Source organism: Lissotriton helveticus, chromosome 4_1 (assembly GCF_964261635.1).
Source record: "Lissotriton helveticus chromosome 4_1, aLisHel1.1, whole genome shotgun sequence".
NCBI classification, from domain to species: domain Eukaryota; kingdom Metazoa; phylum Chordata; class Amphibia; order Caudata; family Salamandridae; genus Lissotriton; species Lissotriton helveticus.
The window spans coordinates 1854173476-1854194737 of NC_136063.1; the positions used below are offsets into that span (position 1 = coordinate 1854173476).

General features: G+C 39.6%; 1 long non-coding RNA gene across 1 annotated transcript in view; it reads left to right on the forward strand.

The window, feature by feature from the left end:
- The first annotated feature begins 884 nt into the window (after positions 1 to 884).
- The window catches only part of LOC144827708 (uncharacterized), a 90342-nt gene continuing 69964 nt past the window's right edge, over positions 885 to 21262 (forward strand). Inside the window, exons 1-2 of the long non-coding RNA XR_013610321.1 lie at positions 885 to 1010; positions 3280 to 3370. This is a non-coding gene — a long non-coding RNA (uncharacterized LOC144827708). The remainder of the gene's footprint in view (positions 1011 to 3279; positions 3371 to 21262) is intronic.

The following is a 21262-nucleotide window of genomic DNA, read 5'->3' on the forward strand; positions in this document are numbered from 1 at the left end:
TGAAGTCACCAAAGATTATGTTGTTGGTGTTAGAGAGAGAGTTGTGCATTATCACACTGAAGGAGAGTGTGTTCCCTGGTGGGTGGTAGGTGAGGTGACATTTAGTTACTTTAGTGTCTTTTTGCTTTATGGTGGTGCTGAGATCTTCAAATGTGGGATAGGAGAGGGAATTTACTTCTGCCATAGTGATACTGTTTTTATGTATTATTGTTATGCCACCACCATGGTGGTCCTCTCTGCCCTTTTTAATGAAGGAAAAGCCTAGAGGGACTAGAAAGTCAAGTGTCAGATAGAAGGATACATTTTGCCAAGTTTCTGTGATGAGTGCAGTTTCAATGTTGTGGTACAGGATGGCTTCAGCCAGCTCCTTTGCATGCTTGGTTGCTGAACTACAATTTATGAGTATGCAGTTTGTCATGCTGCTTCTAGTGTGCTTCTGGTAAGGGGATATCATCGGTACTATGGTGAACTGAGATGGTGGCCTGGTGGCCCTAGAAGGTTTAGTACCTCCGCCCATTCTGATGATTACCTGGATGTTGGAAGTGGGAGGGTTCAGGGTTGTAGTAGAGTCGTAAGACCCATACAAAGATCCTGAAGCCACTATGTAAGTATGTGAGTCAAATTATTTATGTATAATATGTAACACTGATTTATTTTGCTTATATTTTAGGTGCGGGCTGCAGGGTTTGTATAGGATGGGAAGTTAATTAAGTAAAAATGTATTAACAACTAATTAATAATGTATTATTAATGATTGAATTGATTATTATTATTATTTTTTTTGCAGAGTTTATAGCGCGAATTTGACCCGAATCGGGTATCAGAGCGCTTTACATAGCACCAGTTACGTTACATGAGGACACACATGAATTTTTGTTAGGCACGGAGAGATTAAGTGATTTGCCCAGAATCACAGGAGGTTTAGCGTCATTACCGAGACTCGAACCCGGTTCCCCAAGTCTGAGGTCGAGGGCCCTAGCCGTTAGGCCAACTCCTCTTATGTACATTATGTAAGATTGATTTATTTCAGTTATATTTTAGATGTGGAGTGCTAGGTTTATTTGGGGTACAGGGTGGGAAGGTAAGTCATGTTTAATTGATAATAATGATTCATGTATAATTAAATATTTAATTGATTAATAATTAGGTAAATTGTGTAATATTTACATGTTTTAGTTATATGCTAGGTGTGGGTTGCTGTGTTTGTGGTGTTTCAGGGTGGGATTTTCTATAAGTAATAATGAATTAACTTACTTATACTTAATTATGTAATTGGTTATCAATTACGTAAATTGTTTTATATGCATTTATTTTAGTTATATGTTAGGTGTGGGTTTGTTATATTTTAGGCTAGGCTTGTAGGTGTAGAGAATGGCAAATTAGTTCAACAATAATTAAATGACCATTATCTTTCAATTGAAAATTATTTATTATATTATTAATTGTTTTTCATTTTCCTTTTATATATATATATATATATATATATATATATATCCATAACCCAAAAGGATCCTCCCTGAACCTTCTGCCGAAGGTACATAAAGATCCTAGGAGACCACCGGGGAGACCTATAGTGTCCTCGATAGGCAGTGTAAATGAAAACATCTCTAAATATATCGATCACTTTTTACGAGAATATGTCAGTGCACTGCCTTCACACATTGAGGACACTAAGGATTTTCTGAATAAAATCTCTACCATAACATGGGAAGATGGGCTCACACTCATGACCATGGATGTGAGCTCACTCTACACTATAATCGATCACGAGCAGGGTATAACGGCATGCCTAAATTTTATGCAGGAAAGAGACATATCATATCTAGACCATACGCACATGATTGTGGAGATGCTAAGAATATGTTTAAAAAACTACATCTTTATGTTTAATGGCGATCTCTACAGGCAGGTGCGTGGGACCGCCATGGGTTCAAGCTTTGCTCCGAGTCTGGCAAATCTATTCCTTGGCAAATGGGAGGAGGAGATTCGCAAAGATCATCTGCTCAATGTGGAATTCAGTAAGGTCAGGACATGGATCCGTTACATCGACGATTTATTCGTAGTATGGAACGGATCCGAGGAAGAAGCCCAGAATTTTGTCACAAAACTCAACGAAAACCCATATAACATCAAACTCACTCTGAATACCAGCACTGAAAGTATTGAGTTTTTGGACACCAAAGTTACAGTACAAGATGGTCGTCTTTCGACCCAACTGTACAGAAAAGATATAGAATAGCCTACTACACGCCCAAAGTGCCCACTCTGAGAGTCTCAAATGGAGCATTCCCTCTGGGGAGCTCCTAAGAGCTAAACTTAATTGTAGCGAAGAGAATCTATATGAGTTGGAAAAAATCACCATGCTCAATAGATTCCGAGAGAGAGGCTACCCAGAATGGGTTCTCACCAAGGCAGTCCTCAAAGTAAGTCAGAGAACAAGGGAAGGCACCCTAGAACCTAGAATTCCCAAAGTAGAGACGGAATCAATCACAAGGCTTATCACCACTTTCAATGAAGATTCTAGAAAGGTGAATAAAGTATTGGTTGATAACTGGAATGTCCTGAAAAGCGACAACATCATTGGCACAAAGATAGGGGATCGACCTTCTGTAACCTACAGAAAGGGCAAAAGCTTAAGGGATATCCTAGTGAAAGGGGATATTAGCCCAAAAAACAGTGTCAGTTCACATAACCTGAAAGGTTTTTATCCCTGTAGACACTGTCGTGCATGTAAATCCAGCACCATGGTGAAAGAAGTAGAGATACCAGGCTCTAATAGGAAACACAACATAAAACAATTCCTGACATGTAGCAGCAATTTTGTGGTATATGTTTTGGAATGTCCATGCAAATTAAAATACGTGGGGAGTACCATATGCATGGCGAAAAAACGAGTCCAAGAACATCCTCGTGCCATTACCAATGTTGACAAAAACTATCCCATTGCACGTCATTTTCAGACACATCATCAGTCTAATAATGCTCTACTTAAATACTTTGCCTTAGAACAAGTACATACGAGTGGCAGAGGGGGCAATATACTTATTGCCTTGAGAAAAAGAGAATCTAGCTGGATAATGGAGCCCGAGACGAGATCTCCGGGGGGGCACAATCTGGATGAAGAGCTAGCAACCCATCTACATGACACATGATAACATTTGAATTCCTGTTGTTATGAATATGTCTGTTTCAAATGAAAATTGATGATATATATGATTACATATATGGTTTTTAACATTGTTTTAACACACTTTATTTTCCTTTTTGTTTATTTTATAGGAGGAAAAGGAAGGGGCCTTTCTCACAACTCACTTTTATAAGATGCACGGCTTCCTACCCTTTTTCTTCATAAGATTAGACCTGCGAAAAGGTACAGGACAAGAAGAAAAAGGCTATTATTAATGTACAATACACAATTAGAACATTTCTTCAATTTTTCTTTTTTCCTTTTTCATATATTTATGTTTTTCAAGTTTTCGTGAAAAATATACTACAATATATGTTAAAAATCACAATATCATCACATCTATGCACAGTGGTAAATCTCGTGGGTGTAATTCAAATTTTTTATACATAAAAAAAGAGATCAATTGTACCATTACCAGCTTATGTTGGTACAGTATCTTTCATGCCAGGTGGCTTCTAGTTGGAAATTAAGGCACTAGACCTAAAGCATAGTAATTAAGGGCACTAGTCTGAATACATGAAATATGGATTATTTCAAAAGTTATGAAGGTGGAGCAAAAGCGCAGGCGATTAAGCACTTGCTATATTCCCGTAAGTCACAGGGATCTCATGTGGTCAAAATAACATACACAATTATTTTTTCTATTATTATTGTATACAATTGACTATATGTATAAAATATGAACACTTGTTGTTTCAGGCACTTTTGTGTATATAGTTTTTAAACATGATGAAAAGAAGACTTGCAAAAGTATGCAATTATGTAACGTGTAACAGGTTCATGACCATGACTGTTAAATCAAGCTTTGTGCATTGGATACTCCATTACAAGATGGCCACCATGTTTTCAGTTAACAACAGATGGTTGCAAATGCCTCTTTTATGTTTACTCACTCAATCACTTGAAAACTTTATTGATGCATGTAGCGGTAGACAATGAGTATCGTGTGATCAAGAGACCGGTGGGTCTCGAAACGCGTAGCGACTACAAAATTAAAACTTGGTGTTTTCTACCCTCCTTCCGAGTGCGCATCAAATCCTTTTTGGGAACTTTGGAATATATATATATATATATATATATATATATATATATATATTGCGGACTTACCCCCGTGAATATGGATTCCTGCAATTGCTGGTTGTGCAGTTGGGGACGCGAGGTGTTTGTTTGTTTCTTTGGGCATGGAAGAAACATGCGAGAGGGTTTTACACCACACTGCTACTCGCGCAACCACTTGGCCGCCCGATCCCGGCAGATTGCTGCCTGCTGGGAGATGCAGTCTCATTCTACACCCAGTGAACTGCGATAGGTGAATATCGTCATCGGAGGGCGGAGCGAAATCTAACTATTTCAGTTGGTGCAGGTGATCTACTCTGGTGGCAAACAACTCTTCTTCCGATCCACACTGGGCGCTGAGGAGGCTCTATAGCCGAAATGCATACGCCCGTTATCTGCCAAGCCTGAAATAAAGAAGCACCAAGCTGTTCCCCTTGTGTGGCCTCTGCCTTTCTTTTGGAGAGTTTGTTTGATATATATATATATATATATATATATATATATATATATATATATATATTTTCACTGAAAAAAACATAGGTTATAGACCATATATAGTTAGGAATTAGCATTTACAAAACCTTGAAAATTCATAGGTTTTTTAATAGCAAATATCTATATGTATGAAAGTAATAATTTTTATTAGAAATTTTAAAATGTGTAAATATTTTTTTTTAATTATTTGCCCCGGTACGCGCCCCGGGGTGCTCCCGGGGCACGTACCGGTGAACGTACGGGTGAGCGCCCTGGGGCGCGTACCGGGGAGCGTCCCGTGAGCGCTTTTCCCGCGAACGAAAACAACATCATGATGTTTCGCGTAGTCGCGTGATGCGCCGCGTAAACGTGACGCATCGCGTACCCGCGTGATGCGTTTCTTCGGCGCGCTCCGTAAACGTACCCGGAAGCGCTCCGTGGCGCGACCCGGAGCACGCAACGTAAGCGCTCCGGTGCGCGTAGCGTAAGCGCGTCGGGACATGTGACCTGAAAATAACACTTTTCATTGGTTCTCAACTTTTTTTTTCTACAAATGATGAAAGCCCCCTCCTTTTTTCCTCATTCTTACTTTTTTCTTTGAGAAAGCAAGAGCTATTTGTGAGACATGGCTTCAGTAGTAGCTGCAGCTGGTGCACCCCCACCACCACCACCCAGAAAGGAAGGTCCACCACCCCAGATCCTTCCAGGAGTTGAAGAAGAGGAGGAAGAAGATGATGAGGACCAACAAACCAGAACATACTTGCCTGAAGAACCAAGACAAAGCCATGTCAAAGTTCATTATATATAGCAGTATTTTTCCATCCCTGCTGGGCAAAAAAAAGTGAACGCCCCGAAGGTGACATGCTTAATTTGCAACGAGGTCATGTCCAGGGGCAACCCAAATAAAAAATATTCATTTGGGAACTACACAATGATCCGCCACATGCAGAGGTGGCACCCTAACAATCTGGCACAAGCTGAGGTACGGGATCTGGCTCAGAAAAAAAAAAAGAGACCATCAGGCCAGCACCTCCTCAGGTGAATCTTCAGTTGCAGCACCAGAAGGGCGCGAAACAGTACCAAATATACAAAAAAAATTTGGTGTAATAAAAATGGTCTGCATTTTTTGCGGAAAGACCCTCTGCTACGGGGAACTAAGCATTCACCTTATTAATGATTCCATCGACAACCACAACTGCAGCAAGAGAAGAAAGCAGTCATTTTTTTTTTTGCTCCTCTCGAGCCACTGTTAATTCCCAGTTTTTTGTTTCTTGTTTTTTGTTGAGCCCTTTATAATGGCTGTTTTTCGTTGTTTCCCCCCCAAAAAACCAAAAAAAACATAAAATTGTTCAAAAAATACAAAAAAAACAAAAAATATATAAAACAACAAAAACATTAAAAAAAAAGTTCTTTTCAGAACTACCTCCCATTTTTTAAAAAATACTAACATTTTTAGCACTCTTGACTTCATTTTTCTCATTGGTGCGCATCCCGGTACGCGCACAGGTAAGCGCTCCGTTAGCGCACTAAAAAAAAAAGAAAAAAAAAAACAAGAGAAGGAGAGCATAAGATGTAGAATAAGAATAAGTGAGAGAAGCACAGTAAAAATACACCAGTGAGGTAGATTGAGAAAATGTTAGTGATGGGTGATAACAAACTCCATTTTTTTAGTCATACTTACCATATAATAAATGTAACTTTAATTTTTTTTACTACAGTTGGTATCTGTCAAAGAGAGAAAGAAAATATAAGTTATTTTTAGTTAAATATGTATTTTAAATTAAAAGATACATATGAAGAGCTAAAAAAAACAAATAGAATGAGAGCCAATTACTAAGAGTAAGGCATATAGATTCACTCACAGAGAGGAAGAGAAGAACAGAGAAATGAACTGAAGGTAAGAAAGATGCTAAAAGAATGTGAGTTAGCAAAACTAAATCAGGAAACAGTAGTAATTAAAAAGATAACGACAGAGACGGAAAAGAGTCTAATTAAGGATGCATTTAGAAGAATGAGGAATAGAAGATAACTGAGAGTAAGTGAAGAACAGTCATAGAGTGAAGGGATGAAGGGAGAGAGGATAATATACAACGATTGAGGGAAATGGAGTCAGGAAGTTAGTAGACAGACACACTAAGAGAAAAACTGAGTGAGGTGGAGTACAATGAGTGAGAAAAGGAAATGAGTAAGAGAGCAAAAAATGGAAAGAGAGGAGAAGACGACTAAAACAGTGGTACTGAAAGAAAATAATTTGGTGATGAAAGTAAAGAGAAGGACATTGAAAGAAAGGAAATGAGGGATAGTAATGGAACCAGAGTAAAAGAAATGGGATGAAGAACGATGAGAGAGGAGCAGTGAAGTGGTTGTAAAAGAAGTGATAGAAGGTAGATAAACACAAGTGAAAATAACACAAGTAGAGTCAGGCACTCAGCACAGAGAAGTAGTGAACGAAAAAAAGAGAGAAGAGGTCAAAAGTAAGAAGCAAACAAAGATAAGTGAGGTAGAGTGGATGTCAGAGAATGGGAATACAATTTAATTTACACAATCCAAAGTACACAATAATTTCTACAACATGTTACATAGTTTATTTTTGCTGTTCTCAGAATATATTGAATTTCACTTAAAGCAGTGAGTTCAAATTACTCATCATATGACAGTGGGAAAAAAAAACACAATCCAAAAGATTGTGTTTTAAAAAAAACCTTAAAGACTGACAAATGACAAATGTACAATAATCTTGATTGACTTACTTTTCCTTGAGGCCAAATATTATATCATGGACGTCCTTTTCTCGTTGCAAAATACTTTGCTGTTCAGTAAAAAATCCATTTCATCGACTTTCTAGAAGAAAAACTCAAAGAACATCTGAAATATTTTCAATATTTTTATAGTCGTGACTCTTTACTCATTCCTGCACCTTTCCATTTGGCCAAATAGTGTCAGATGTATGAGTATATATCAGTACTCCTCCCGTCTTCATAGGCCAATTACCTTTACCTAAATTTTGGCTGTAAAAACACTAGGTATGAATTTATAAAGCCGTAACATTGTTTGAAAGTCAAATGAGTGTTGTTACATTGGCTCCAACCTTTAGAAGTTTTTAAATAGCATGTGTAATGCCCTGATATAGTAGAAGGGCCATCATGAAAAATAATAGCTACAGTTGTAAATGTTCTTCCTGATATCGATAACTGAGAAGCCACGACATTTTTAATAGAAGTTGTCAATTTAGTTCCATCAGGTCTACATCGTTGGAACATTAAAATGACATATTGACCATAATTTTGAAGAAATAATGTGGACAGCATTGCAGACTTACATTGGGTACACACCATATTGTGATCAGCTGCTTTAACTAGATTATTAAAAGGCACTGATGTGCAGTCTGGTAAAATCAAATATATAAATCTTTCAGAGTCTATTCTAGTACTACTTGATGAAGCACAGTTATCACAGTCATGTTGCCATTGATAAGAAAGGCTAAAAAGATTTTTTATATCTACTCCTTCATCTTCCAATACATCAAACATATACATTAAAAATTCCTGACAATCCTGCTGAATATTCTGTGAAAATTGATTTTGACCTGAACAAATGTCTACAAGATTTCTAATTTCTGAAACACTTTCTATTTTTCCTGTATCAGTACTACATTTCTCTAACACAGAATTCAATAAACAGCACAATGTTTGTTCCTGATTTTCGACAATCTGTTTTTGTAAATTTTGAAGAAAAAAAAACAACATTAACTACTACATTAGCATAGCAGTTGACACCAGAACTGTTTTCAAACTGAAATCCAGCAACATCTTCAACAGAATCCTTTTTGTTTCTCTTTACAATTACACTTTTATCTACTTTATGCCTTTTTGCTGATACCTCACTGCAATTACTCTCATTTCTTCTTTTTCGGCCTACCACACGTTTTTCAAACAGAGGATATTGAGGCAAATGTGGAGCATACTCTCTTCTTAACCTATTGTATTCTTTAACACAATCTAGATCTGCACAAATCTTTGTTTCATCACACTCAATCAAGTACAATCCTGAACTTCCAATGTTCACCAAAGCACTATCTACACTTAAACCTTGAGACTTATGAATTGTCACCGCATATGCCAAACAAATAGGAAACTGTTTTCGGCGAACATATAAGTCTTTCACAAGCAAAAATCTAGCTGAACAACGACAAATTTGTTCTATTTCATCAATGCCATCAAATTTAATTTTTTAAATTTCAATTGCATCTCTATTTTTGTAATTCACAAAACCAACAACATGACCCATTGCTACATTTACCAGACCTCTTTCAACATCTAAATTCCTTCTCAAAATGATACGACAATTTAAACACACATTCAGAGTCTTTTCAAAAGCAGCAGTTTTAGATATAGTCTTCTCTAATGAATCCAATTTTGATTTCAAATTTTCAGACAAAATAATTGTTGCTCCCATATGTTCTATTTTATCAATAGCTTCCAGTTTCACTATCTCTTCATTTTCTAACTGTAACATTTTGTTGTTGAACATGGAACATTCTTTCAGAGTTGGCATCAAACATATGCCAGATTTCTTCTCGTTAATTTTTTTAAAATATTCTCTGGAAGAATGTTTTCATTTGGGTACAAATTTGAAATTAATCGTCCATGTAAAGCTTCTTTCCCTTGCTCACTTAGTTTTCCGATTCTTACATCTTGTAGAATATTTTTATAATCTTCATCCTTTGCCTGCCGCATATTTTTAAACAGTTCTGCATATTTGAAGTTTAACCATATATTAACGTTTCCGATGCTTCCTTGGCACTTCCTGGTATCTTCATGCGTGAGCATTTTGAACACAGGTTGTCCTTTCACTGGAGTGAGCTGCAGAAGATCTCCAAAAACAATAATATGTTTTCCTCCGAATAAAACATCATAGTCTGTTCTAAGAATTTCTTGCATTCTCAAATGCACAAAAGCAAGCATGATATTTGACACCATGCTTACTTCATCAATGATAAGAAGTTTAATTTTCTTCAGGACTCTTGAAACTTCGGAACACGCATCTCCTGATAGCTTGTGATACTCCAATTTGTTATCATGCTCCACTGGCAGCATCAGTAAACGATGTAAAGTAATCCCTTTAATGTTATGTGCTGCCAGCCCAGTTGGAGCAGTAACAACACAAGACAGCGGTGATTTAGTCCTTTACTGCAGATAAGTTGCAATGGCTTTAATCAGAAAACTTTTTCCAGTTCCCGCTTCTCCGCTCACGTACAGTAGTAGAGCCTTAAATGATGTACATGAGCACTCTTTTTTCTCATGACTAAATCCATGTTCAATCTGTTCTGTGACTTCGTCATATATCTGTTTCTGCTCAAGGTTTAGTTGTTTCACCAAATCTTCTAAGTTAACTTCATCATCTTGAGCTTGCTCCATAGCTCTTTCCACCTCATCCATGGCAGTAGCAGCTTCATTTTGGATAATTGGTCCTCCTAGTGGATCCTGACTCAATGAAGCAGAACTCTGACTGCCTTGAGAACTGTCTCTCGCAATCTCTGCAGCAATTGTGGCTTCTTGTTCTATTTCTTCATTCAACATTTGCAGATAATTTGGAAAAACAGGACATTCTATGGTATCCTTCGTTGCATTAAATGAGTCTTCGTAACAGAGAAAATCTCCAAGAAGTTCCTCTTCTTCTCGCCATGGTTTAAACAGTTGCAAAAGAGCCAAATAATAAAATTCTCTTTTATCTGGATTATCACAACTCAATTTGCGATTATTAATCAAGTGACCTTTTTTCTGTTTCACTAAACATTCTTCACATCCAATGACTCCATATATTCCATTATTGATATCTTCTCTGATGTTCCTCTTATAAATATATCTCTGCAGAACTTCATATAGACAAGCGTTCTCAAGGTGATGACTTCTATTTGGATAGTATGTATCCAACATGTTTGTCTTCAAAATATCTGTACTTTCTGGTTCTTTCTCCGCCAAATACTCTATCTCTTGTACAGATTTCAAAACTCGATTTCGTGTTGCAGCAAGACCTAGACTCACCCAAATGATGGTTCTAGATTTGGCATAGAGACTTGCTGATGACAATCGATCAGAACATTCATACGCTCCAATTTCTCGATGCGACAACATCTTCAGACTGTAACTGTACAATTTCTTGCTTAGACTCTTTTCATGTGAAATGTCCTCCCACATTTCCTTCAGTTCTGTCTTTTCTTTTTTTGTGATGTAAGACGTCACATATCGAGCCACAGCAATAGAGTTGTCAGCAATGAATTGAATATCCATGTTAGCATTCCACATGGACAAAATCACTGGATTGTAGTCATTGATGTACTTGGACTCTTCGTCTCTTTTTAAATTGTATGTATTTTTTGGTGATTTCCTCGTCACAGTGTGTCGCAGAGAAGACATCAAATTATTTACTCTTCCTTTACAAATCACTGGTCGTGGAAAAGCGAAACGACATTTTGTGTAGAACTTGTCCTTCTTTCTGAATTTTCGACGACAGTACTTTCCACAACGATGGGATTGAAAGCGTAAAACTTGTTGCCTTAAACTGTTTTCTTCGGTAGTTTTCGGAACAGCACATGTTGAATACTCTTCAATGAAGCTCATCACTGTCTCATCCAAATCTGTTCCTATTTTGGGTGCATCTTTAATCCACAACAACATATGTATGTGAGGAGCACCTCTCGCTTGATACTCCTTTCTCTAAAAGAAATCAAAAACCTCTCCAAGGGGAGGATTTTTTTTGTTGGTAATGAAAGACATCATAGCTTCAAATCTATGATTAAAATATCTGCAAACATTCACTGGATCCAAAGAGCACAACTCTCCAGGTGTTTTGAATTCTATATTTTGTATATTTGCATTGGCCTCTATTAGAAATTCAAGTAAATCGTCCCATGCATACTCGGCACTGCTAAGAGTGAGGAACCATGTGGGAGTTCCTAAGTTTCTTAGCATACATTTCAATTCCCCATGGCGACGATACCAATACTCATTTGTACCACGCTGACATGCCATGAGATTGATTAGATGAGATTCTAAAATATTATCTTGCAGATTCACTTTCTCCATAAAGTCCCTCGCCGAAACATTTTGTAGATGTGCTCCACTTTTAAGAATATGGTTTACTGCATAAGAGAGCCCAGACAAGTCACTTTCATACAGTAGATGAAACAAATAGGGAATGCATTGACGAAACCTTGCATCTTCAGCATATAATCTTACAGTTCGATATTCAGATGCAGGAATTTGAAGTGGTCAATCGTCATATCGTCCACCTCGACCTGTTGGAAACAGCTGTGGAAAACAACAAGCTTCCAAACTTTCTTCCCTTACACTAATGGGACTTCCTTTTGCTGCTTTCATTTGAAACAAGTCAATTGCATTCCCCATTACTTCTTTGGAATGCAAAGGATGAACAGTATAATGTTCATATATTTCTTCACTTCTAGAGACATCAACTTTTTCAATTTGGCCGACTGAACAATCACTGTCTTCATCTGTAGCTGTTTCCACTGCTGCAACACATACATCTTTGTAGTACTCATTGTTTTTGACTAAATACAACGTTGCCTTTTTGACTTTCTTAACATCCACTAAATCTTGCCAGATTTTTTTACTCTTTATTGGAACCCCATTAACTAGAATACCTAAAGGTTCCTCCTCTACTTTTTCTATACCAATTGTATCAATATTTTTTTTCAAATCTAGGGGCAAATAAACAACTCTTCCCTTTAATCCTCTCTGCAAATCTGTAGGAGGCAATTTCCCTATCTTAGGCTCCATGCGAATAATTGCCTGAAAAGGATGGACACATTGAATCAAAATAGACTCATATGTATTTAAATCCATCAATTCACGGGGAATGTCTATCAACTCCAGATTATTATGAACAGCTCTAGCAGGCATTCTGTTTTGATTTAATTTGTCATAACAATATTTACAAATACGCTGATCACAACTCAAATCAAAAGAATTCTCCACCCACAAATAAGTTGCTAAATCTTTCCACTCATAATTATCCATCTTTTCACTTTTCGCATATAAATTAACTAACCTAGTCTGAATCTTATAATGTGTCCGTCGACAACACACACAAGTAAAATTCGGCCTTTCACTTGATTTCACCTTAAACCTGGTAATTTCCTTCTCAAACTTTTCTGTATTTAAAATCTGTACATTGTCTTCCACATTACCTTGAATTGCTGTCTCAATTTCTACACTGTCCTCTTGCTCACGAAAATAACAAATCTCAATTTCTTCACAAATCTTCTTCACATCTAATTCTGTTCCATGCAAAAGAGCACTGTTTAATTGTTTAAGCTTAAGTGCTGGACTTTTTGCATAATACAACATTCTCACTAATTTCCTCATTTTGGTATGATGCACTGCTAACATCCTAAAATGATGAAAACACTCTGACAGACTTTTCTAGAAAGACAAGCCAGTGAATGGCCTTGCAAACCTGTGATTCCTCTCACTCTGCAAGGATCTAAGTCTTGCAACAACTTCATTTTCTGCTTTAGACTTTTTTTACTATATGTACGTAAGAAATTACAAAACAAATCAATTGATTCCTGTCGCACACTACAAATACTACTACACTTCCAAGTGTACACTGGACCCTTAGTACGTCTCCCTAAAACTCCATCAGATAACAACTCTTCTGGTTCTCTAGACACAAGTTTCTCTTTTTCAATCGGAGAACCATCTTTCACTTCATACGCTCGACCACTGGTGTCAACTGCATGCACTAAATCATTCTCCTGGAAGTAACTCTCCTCATTAAAAAATGGCTCACAACTTGAACTGTGCATCCATTCTCCAGAAAAAACTTTACAAAAATTAGTCCGATTAATTACTCTTTTCCATCTACTCTTTGATTTGAAAACATCAATTGTCTTGTTAAGTGTCCTAATTCTATTGATTATTAAAATAAATAACTTTCTCTTAACTTCAAAAGCCTGATCAACAATCTTCTCTACATTTTTCTTTTTCTTATAAAAAGCAGCTCTCTGTTTACCTTTCCTAATGTTTTTTAACATATTTAAAACCGCCCTATTGCGAAACATTCGTCTACGAATGTCTCTAAACTGATTCTGCCTTCTGTTCCTATACATGCTATTCTCTCCTGCTCCAGTTTTAGGATTCTTTGAAGTTGTCTCCTTCCTTTTCAATTTTACTCTCTCATTTTCTTTTTCTACATGGTGTCCATTATTTTTTCCGGATGTACATATATTGCGTAAAAAAGACTTAGTTCTCTTACCAGGAGCTTTGTTCCTGTTTTTTGAAGTATCTGTTGTGGAAGAATGCTGTAATTCCGTTGCTGTTTTAGATTTTTCCCGGTTGTGCAGTTTCTTTGTCCTCTCTTTTGTGGGCATTTTTTCTTTTTCTTCAAATAACGATATCAATCTGTGTTAAAGAAAAACAGTAGCACATTATAGACCACTATTACCAAACAACAAAGCAATGAAAAAAAGCAAACAATCAATACAGGGTTTCAGATCAGGTGAGGATTCTCCAGTGGTGCACAAAAAGTGAGGATTGTATTGAAATATATAGTGGAAGACAGCTATGTCCAGAACTACAAAGAAGATCAGACCTATGTCTAACTCCACTGCTCTCTTATACACAGACTTGACCACCTATGCTTCCCAAGAAATTATTGAGTTATATAGTTATATAAAATAGTTTTTTATAAAATTGTGAAGGTCCATGAGAAAGCATTTGCCTCAGTCTTATTCCTGTTGTGAGGCACGTGCAAGATTTTACTTCAGTCTTATCCCTGCTGTGAGGCAGATGATTGTAAATAGGATCTGTGCTGTGTTTTCTAAATGTGATGTCACAAACGATTTTGAAGAAAATGATTGGTTTTTACAATTTTGATTATAATGTGGCACAGAGGTTTAAAAAATAACGCATCTACCTACATGCATCAATTTTTAAATATGGAGCAAAAAAATACTTGTTTCGTTTTTCTTGGGGAGCGTAGTTGGTGAAGCTTGTGTCTAAAAGTTTGTATGGGTCTGTGTTTGGGGTGTGTCTGTGGGTGTGTGTGTGTGTGTGTGTGTCTCATAGATGTGTGTGTGTGGGGAAGGGGTGAGGTGTGTGATGGGGATTGTGTAGGATTTTTGAGGTGTGTTTGTGTGGGGGGGTGTGAGTGCGAGGGTATGTGTGTGGAGTATGTGTGTGTAGGATGTGTGGGTATGTCTATGGGGTGTGTCTGTGGGTGTGTGTGGGGGGTGTATGGATGTGTATGTGAGAGATTGTGTGTGTGGGTGCATGTGTGTGTGTGTGTGTCTGAGGGGTGATGAGGTGTATAGGTGTGTGGAGGTATCTGGGGTATGTGGGTGTGGATGGGGATGTGTGTGGGGTGTGTGTGTGTAGGATGTGTGGGTGTGTGTGTGGGGTGTGTCTGTGGGTGTGTGTATAGGGGTGTGTGTGTGTGTTTGAGGTGTGTGTGTGGGGGGGGGTTGGGTGTGTGTGTGTGTGTTTATGGGGATATGTGTGTGGGGTGTGTGTGTGTGTAGGATGTGTGGGTGTGTGTGTGGAGTGTGTCCGTGGGTGTGTGTGTGGGGGTGTATGGGTGTGTGTGAGAGAGTGTGTGTGTGTGGGTGCATGTGTGTGTGTGAAATGTGTGTAGTGTGTGTGTGTGTCAGAGATGTGTGTGTGTGGAAGGGGTGAGGTGTGTGTGGGGGATGTGTGGTATGTGTGAGGTGTGTGTGTGTGGAGAGTGGGTGTGTGTGTGTGTGCGAGGATATGTGTGTAGGGTGTGTGTGTATAGGATGTGTGGGTGTGTGTGTGGGATGTGTCTGTGGGTATGTGTGTGGAGGTGTGTGTGTGAGGTGTGTGTGTGAGGGAGGGGTGTGTGTGTGTGTGTGGGGGGGAGGGGTATGTGTGTGGGGTATGTGTGTGTAGGATGTGTGTGTGTGTGGGGTGTGTCTATGGTTGTGTGTGTGGGGGGTTGTATGGGTGTGTGTGAGAGAGAGTGTGTGTGTGGGTGCATGTGTGTGTGTGAAGTGTGTGTGGTATGTGTGTGTGTCAGAGATTTGTGTGTGGGGAAGGAGTGATGTGTGTGTGGGGGATGTGTGGGATGTGTAAGTTGAGAAAGTGTGTGTGTGGATGCATGTGTGTGTGAAGTGTGTGTGGTGTGTGTGTGTGTATCAGACATGTGTGTGTGTGGGGAAGGGGTGAGGTGTGTGTGGGGGATGTGTGGGGTGTGTGAGTTGTGTGTGGGGGAGGGGGGGTGGGTGTGTGTGTGTGCGAGGATATGTGTGTAGGGTGTGTGTGTGTAGGATGTGTGGGTGTGTGTGTGGGGTGTGTCTGTGGGCATGTGTGTGGAGGTGTGTGTGTGTATGTGTGAGGTGTGTGTGTGAGGGAGGGGTGGGTGTGTGTGTGTGTGTGGGGAGGGGTATGTGTGTGGGGTATGTGTGTGTAGGATGTGTGGGTGTGTGTGGGGGGTGTGTCTATGGTTGTGTGTGTGGGGGGTTGTATGGGTGTGTGTGAGAGAGAGTGTGTGTGTGGGCGCATGTGTGTGTGTGAAGTGTGTGTGGTGTGTGTGTGTGTGTGTGTCAGAGATTTGTGTGTGGGGAAGGAGTGATGTGTGTGTGGGGGATGTGTGGGATGTGTGAGTTGAGAAAGTATGTGTGTGGATGCATGTGTGTGTGAAGTGTGTGTGGTGTGTGTGTGTGTGTATCAGAGATGTGTGTGTGTGGGGAAGGGGTGAGGTGTGTGTGGGGGATGTGTGGGGTGTGTGAGGTGTATGTGGGGGAGGGGTGTGTGTGTGTGTGTGTATGTAGGATGTATCGGTGTGTGTGTGGGGTGCGTCTCTGAGTGTGTGTGGAGCTGTGTGTGTGTGATGTGTGTGTGTGGAGAGGAGAAGTGGATGTGTGTGTGTGTGTGTGGGGAGGGGTATGTGTGTGGGATGTGTGTGTGTAGGATGTGTGGGTGTGTGTGTGGGGTGTGTCCGTGGGTGTGTGTGTGCGGGTTGTATGGTTGTGTGTGAGAGAGTGTGTGTGTGTGGGTGCATGTGTGTGTGTGAAGTGTGTGTAGTGTGTGTGTGTGTGTGTGTCAGAGATGTGTGTGTGTGTGGAAGGGGTGAGGTGTGTGTGGGGGATGTGTGGTATGTGTGAGGTGTGTGTGTGTGTGTGAAGTGTGTGCGTTTGTGTGTGTGTGTGTGTGTCGGAGATGTGTGTTTGTGTGTGGAAGGGGTGATGTGTGTGTAGGGGATGTGTGGTATGTGTGAGGTGTGTGTGTGTGTGGGGAGTGAGTGTGTGTGTGTGTGCGAAGGTATGTGTGTAGCATGTATGTCTGTAGGATGTGTGGGTGTGTGTGTGGGGTGTGTCTGTGGTTGTGTGTGTGGGGTGTGTATGGATGTGTGTGTGAGAGAGTGTGTGTGTGGGTGCATGTGTGTGTGTATGTGTCTGAGGGGGGATGAGGTGTATAGGTGTGTGGAGGTATCTGGGGTATGTGAGTGTGGGTGGGGATGTGTGTGGGGTATGTGTGTGTAGTATATGTGGATGTGTGTGTGCGGTGTGTCTGTGGGTGTTTGTGTGGGGGGGTGTGTGTGTGAGGTGTGTGTGTGTGTGTGGGGGGGGGTGGGTGGGTGTGTGTGTACGGGGGTATGTGTGTGGGGTGTGTCTGTGTAGGATGTGTGGGTGTGTGTGTGGGGTGTGTCTGCGGGTGTGTGTGTGAGGGTATGTGGGTATGGGTGGGGATGTGTGTGGGCTGTGTGTGTGTAGGATGTGTGGATGTGTGTGTGGGGGGTGTCTCTGGGTGTGTGTGTGGGGGTATGTGGGTATGGGTGGGGATGTGTGTGGGGTGTGTGTGTGTAGGATGTGTGGGTGTGTGTGTGGGGTGTGTCTGTGGGTGTGTGTGTGGGGGTGTGTGGGGGGGGGTTGGGTGTGTGTGTGTGTGTGCAGGGGTATATGTGTACAGTGTGTGTGTATAGGATGTGTGTGTGTGTGTGTGGGGTGTGTCTGTGGGTGTGTGTGGGGGTATGTGTGTGGAGTGTGTGTGTGTAGGATGTGTGGGTGTCTGTGTGGGGTGTGTCTGTGGGTGTGTGTGTGGGGATATGTGAGTATGGGTGGGGATGTGTGTGGGGTGTGTGTGTAGGATGTGTGGGTGTGTGTGTGGGGTGTGTCTGTGGGTGTGTGTGTGAAGTGTGTGTGTGTGGGGGGGTTGGGTGTGTGTGTGTGCGGGGGTATGTGTGTGGAGTGTGTGTGTGTAGGATGTCTGGGTGTGTGTGTGGGGTGTGTCTGTGGGTGTGTGTGTGGGGGGTGTGTGTTGGTATGTGTGTGAGAGAATGTGTGTGTGGGTGCATGTGTGTGTGTGAAGCTAACGCTTTCTCAAGGAGCTTCACAATTTTACAAAATACAATTCCTCTATGCAAACAAACTCAATATGCTTCCTCCACTGATTTAAAACACAGCTAACATCATTGTAAAGAGTCAAATTGACACCTGTGTCTAAGAATGCAAACAGATATATGCTTCATGAAGCCTAGTCCACTGCACACTTAGATACAATCCTCACCACCTAGGCTCCCCAGGAAAACCCAAACATGTACCTTTTTTCACCATATTTGAAAAATGACGCATGTAAGCGTCACGTCTTAAATCTCTGCACCACATTATACTTAAAAATTTAAAATTCATCTATTTTCCCCAAAATGGTTTTTGACATCACATTTAGGAAACACAGCACAGATCATATTTACAACCATCTGCCTCACAGCAGGGATTAGACTGAGGCAAAAACTTTCACATGAAGCTTCACAATTTTAGAAATTACAATTCCTATATGCAAACAAACTCAATATGCTTCCTACCCTGAGTTAACACATATAACATCATTTTAAAGAGTCAAATTCACACCTGTGTCTAACAGTGCAGTCAGGGATAGGCTTCATGAAGTCTAGTCCACTGCACTCTTAGACACAAGGCTCACAACCTACGCTCCCAAGGAAAACCCAAACATGTACTCTTTTGCATCATATTTAAAAAGAGACACATGTAATTAGATGCGTCACTTTTTAAACCTCTGTGCCCCAATATACTCAAATATGTAAAAAACATTCATTTCCTCAAAATCGTTTTTAACATCACATTTTGGAAACACAGCACAGATCATATGTACAACCATCTGCCTCACAGCAGGGATAAGACTGAGGCAAAAGCTTTCACATGAACCTTCACAATTTTACAAATTACAATTCCTCTATGCAAACAAACTCAATATGCTTCCTACACTGAGTCAACACATATAACAGCATTGTAAAGAGTCAAATTCACACCTGTGTCTAACAGTGCAGTCAGGGATAGGCTTCATGAAGTCTAGTCCACTGCACTCTTAGACACAAGGCTCACCACCTATGCTCCCCAGGAAAGGCCAAACATGTACTTTTTTGCATCGTATTTAAAAAGAGACACATGTAATTAGATGCGTCACTTTTTAAACTGCTGTGCCACAATATACTCAAATATGTAAAAAACATTCCTTTCCTCAAAATCGTTTTTAATATCACATTCAGAAAAAATAGCACAGATCATATGTACAACCATCTGCCTCACAGCAGGGATAAGACTAAGGCAAAAGCTTTCACATGAAGCTTCAGAATATTACAAATTGCAATTCCTCTATGCAAACAAACTGAATATGCTTCCTACACTGAGTTAACACATGTAACATCATTGTAAAGAGTCAAATGCACACCTGTGCCTAACACTGCATTTAGGGATATGCTTCATGAAGTCTAGTCCACTGCACTCTTACACACAAGGCTCACCACCTACGCTCCCCAGGAAAGCCCAAACATGTACTTTTTTGCATCATATTTAAAAAGAGACACATGTAATTAGATGCATCATTTTTTAAACCGCTGTGCCACAATATACTCAAATATGTAAAGAACATTCATTTCCTCAAAATCGTTTTTAACATCACATTTTGGAAACACAGCACAGATCATATGTACAACCATCTGCCTCACAGCAGGGATAAGACTGAGGCAAAAGCTTTCTTATAAAGCTTCACAATTTTACAAATTACAATTCCTCTATGCAAACAAACTCAATATGTTTCCTATACTGAGTTAACACAGGTAACATCATTGTAAAGAGTCAAATGTATTTCTATTAAACATGCACACATAATCTTTATTCCTTTTAAAAAATGTAAAAACTATTTTTCCATCCAAAATCGTTTTTTACATTACATTTACAAAACACAACACAAGTCCTACATAGAAGCATTCCATGTCACGTCTACAAATTCACAATTTCACAACATACATTTACTCTATGCAGTAAAAACTTTTTACCAAGCATTATCAAAAAACATGACACAAAGCAACATTTAAAAACCACAATTTGCTTTCAAATCTTCTCCATAGAGTATACAAGTGTCTATGTATATTAAATGAATCATAACTCAACTTTACAAATTGTTTTGGAGATTCACAACAGTGTCAGATACACACACCATTATTTCTTTAGCAGAGAAAAAGGTATGTTCTCCAGGCACTGCAAACCATAAAGGCACAGAAAACCTCTAACTCTACACAGATATTCCTCATGGTAACCAATGAAAACTCTTCCCTCTATATTTTCAAACCAACACCCTTCCCCCCCTCAGCCCTTTCTACCTGTTACCATAGCAACTCCCTCCTCACTGAGCTCCCAGGGTTAAAAGTTTATTGTACAATGTTGCAAATCACCTCTGCAAGGATGTTTGACCTGCAAATACACCAGGTTATCTGGCGTAAGGATTCTTTAAATGACTTTTTTTTTAACCATTCAAATCACTTCTTACACAGAACACAACCATGCACCCTAACTTTCAGTTTTCACCTATCTCATTCTACCAATCATTGCTTGTGATTCAAGAGCACTGAAACTCCACAGTTTTTTTTTTTGCAAACTCCTATTATTCCAACTGCCATTTCTTTTCCACACTTCATCTGACTTCACCAGAACCTCCTCTACCATGTATTCTGTCTGGATTATTGGACATAGTTATATCCACTGGGCTCAAAGGTATGCTAGAACCAGAAATTTACAAAACCTTGATTTACAAAATGTGAACATTAGATGGATTGGCCACAGAGGATTAAAATGTCACCAATTGATTCCATTGGTGAAAACCTTTTTGCATTTGCCACACCCTGACCTGTTAATTGTCCACTGTGGAGGAAATGACTTGGGCACTTTGACTGGGGTAGGTCTGGAAATGCTTTTAAAGGACACCTTTGAGCAATTGATGGCACTTTTTCCACAAACTGCCTTGGTATATTCCAATATATGCCAAAGGCAGAAATGGAAGTGGTCCAACCAATTTTGTCCACAATTTGAGAAAGCACGGAAACATGTGAATAAATCTGTTTCTGCTTACATGAGAGACTATGGAATGGGTTCAATATACAACAACAACTTGCGTTACAACATGCAAGATATCTACAGAGCAGATGGTGTGCACTTCTCAGATGAGGGGAATAGAATATTCCTCCTGAATTTAAGACTGTGCATTGGTACCT